This window comes from Xenopus laevis, chromosome 6L (genome assembly GCF_017654675.1).
Source record: "Xenopus laevis strain J_2021 chromosome 6L, Xenopus_laevis_v10.1, whole genome shotgun sequence".
Lineage (NCBI taxonomy): Eukaryota > Metazoa > Chordata > Amphibia > Anura > Pipidae > Xenopus > Xenopus laevis.
In genome coordinates this window covers 136,187,404-136,190,296 of record NC_054381.1, presented here as the reverse complement: position 1 = coordinate 136,190,296, position 2,893 = coordinate 136,187,404, and positions in this window count along the sequence as shown.

Sequence of the window (2,893 nt, the reverse complement as noted above, 5' to 3'; positions counted from 1 at the left end):
CGACTTTTTCAGTTTGTTGTTTGGCTTTCTCAGTCTGTTAATTAACAGGACAAAATGGTTGTCTGCTGTTCTTCTGGGACATTTAATTTATCATTATGTACACTTCATACCTCCCAACTGTCCCTTTTTCAGAGGGACAGTCCCTCTTTTGACAGCTCAACCTGCAGTCCCTCATTTGTACTGGAAAGTCCCTATTTTCTCTCCACTGAACAGCCAGAAAAAGAAACACAGTTTCTAACTTAATTGGCTTTTAGCAGAGAGCCCTGAACACCTAAAATGTGCAAATAAGATACTTTGTAACAATTTTGAGACACAAAAAACACAGTTTAGATAAGGAGAAACATTTTCAAACTTTCATAACCTGCCAAATTTTGTAAAATGAACATGGTAATTAGGGAGTGTGGCCACAGAAGGGGGCATGGTCAAAAAATATCGCTGCAATACATTTTTGTCCCTCTTTTTAAGTGTCATAAAGGTATGACACTTTACAGGTCTGGAGGGGCTGAGTTAGTTGTTTTTGTAGGCACATTTATAGACAGCTCAAATGAGATTGCTTTTACCCTAAAGCAGTGGCTCCCAGACTGTGGGTCTACCCCCCTGGGGGGCTTGATCAGTGGCATGGGGGCTCAGCCTGAAAGCCAGTAAAGCTGGGGATACACGGTAAGCTTTGTAGGCCCAATTAGGTCTATCTGATCAATGGGACCCCAGGCTAACATTGGAATGATAATGGAACCTACAGAGAGGACCGAATCAACCTGCCTCACCAAACAGGATTTTCGTAGCTGACTAATTTTTCACCAGTTTCTTAGTACCTATGATTGAGGGGCAGATTTACTAAGGTTTGAATGGTAAATTCAAATTCAGAGTTGTTTTTTTTGGTCAAAACTCACATTTTCGAGTTGAAATAAAGCCAAACTGGTATTTGAAATCGACATTTATCATCCCTCGACCATGGAAATTACTCGAATTCGATAGTATGCCACCTAAAACCTGCCGTGTTCATGTAGAAGTCAATGTCAGAGGTCCGTTGACCTATTTGAAGATGTTAATAGCCTTCCTGACATTCGAGTTTTTTTTCATAGGAAAACTTGATTCGAGGTCTGTTCGAATTTGATTACAGTTTTCAGGTCATTCCTATTCGATTGCATTATAGACGTTCGAGTTTTTTTCATAAATAAGCTCCCATTCCAGTTGTGAGTACATTCGACTTTATTAGAGTTAAAAAAAATTCACATAACTCTAAAATGCAAACCTTTGATAAATAACCCTCTGAATGTCTAAATACAAACTTGCAGCAGCCCTCCGAATCTTGTGAAAAAGTGTTTATTGCACCAACAAACCAGGGAACTTTTTGTACTAATTTCATTATTTGGAGCTTGATCTTAAGGGTGGTGGCAGACGAGGCTACTGAGGGAGATTAGTCGCCCAGTAACAAATCGCCTCTTCTTCAGGCGACTAATTTCCCCTAAATGCCTTCCCGCCCGCTAGAATGTAAATCGCCAGCGGGATGGCACTCAGATCGCTTTGGCTTTCTGAAGTTTCCTATGAAGCAACTTCGGAAAACGAAGCGTTCTGAGTGCCATCCCACAGCTATTTACATTCTAGCCATCGGGAAGGCATTTAGAGGAGATTAGTCGCCCGAAGAAGAGGCGATTTGTTACTGGGCGACTAATCTTTCTCAGTAGCCTCGTATGCCACCTCCCTAAAAGGGTGGTTCATCTTTGTTATAGAATAGCGAAATCGAAACAACTTTTCAGTCTGTCTTTATTTATTTAATTTGTTTTTTAATTATTTGGCTTGTTCTTCTGACTTTCCAACTTCGACATGGGCCCCCTTCGACCCTATCTAAAAACCAAATGCTCTCTAAAGCTCTGAGAATAAATGCAAATCAATTGCAAATGGTCTCAGAATATCATTTTCTACATTGTATTAAAAGTTAGTTCAAAGGAAAACAACCCTTTATATAAGTTCGATGAGCACTGGTTAGATCTTAACCACTAAATCGGTATCTGTGCGTTTATGATCCCATGCTCAGGTTTGGTAGAGCATTTTGCCAAACGTTGATCTCATAGCCAGACAGTATTTATATGTATAGAATAGGGATGCACCAAATCCAGGATTCAGTTCTGGATTTGGCCAGGATGCTGCCTTTTTCAGCAGGATTCGGCCAAATCCTTCTGCCCGGCCGAACCGGATTTAGGATTCGGCCGAATCTTTTACGAAGGATTAGGGGGTTCGGCTACATCCAAAACAGTGGATATGGTACATCCCTAGTATAGGCACCCTGGGTCAATCAGACCAAACTAAAGCGCCAAGGGTTTTGACATGAAAACACAATATTTATCCCACTTTCAGAAGTTTCCTCACATTCCCATCAGCGTGGAGGAGCTTACAATCTATTTTCCTTAGAACACACAGCTATTAGTATTGTGACTGGCTCATTTATAAACACTGGGCAAATTAGCCCCTGGGTAGTAACCCATAGCAACCAATCAGCAATTAGATTTGTTCAGACAGGTACAGGTTGATTTCTGAAAGCAATCATCTGATTGGCTGCCATGGGTTACTGCCCTGGTGCAAATTTACCCAGTGTTTATAAATAACCCCCGAGAGCCTGGAGTGGAGCTCAGCTGGAATTTCCAGAGCGGCCACGCAAGCGAATCCAAGCAGCGCCACTGACAACAGCACGTTCAGATGAGCAGACAGCTGCGCCAGTGGGCGTGACGGATTGACGCTTTTAGGGAGGAGCGAGCAGATACCTTGACCCCACCCAAGCAAAGCAAGACGCCCCACATGTATGGTAGGACTTCATTTCCCATAATGCTTCGGCATAAATACCTCAAGGAGGGGATTACTGGGACTTGTAGTTCCGTATTCTCTGGCAGGCGAAGGT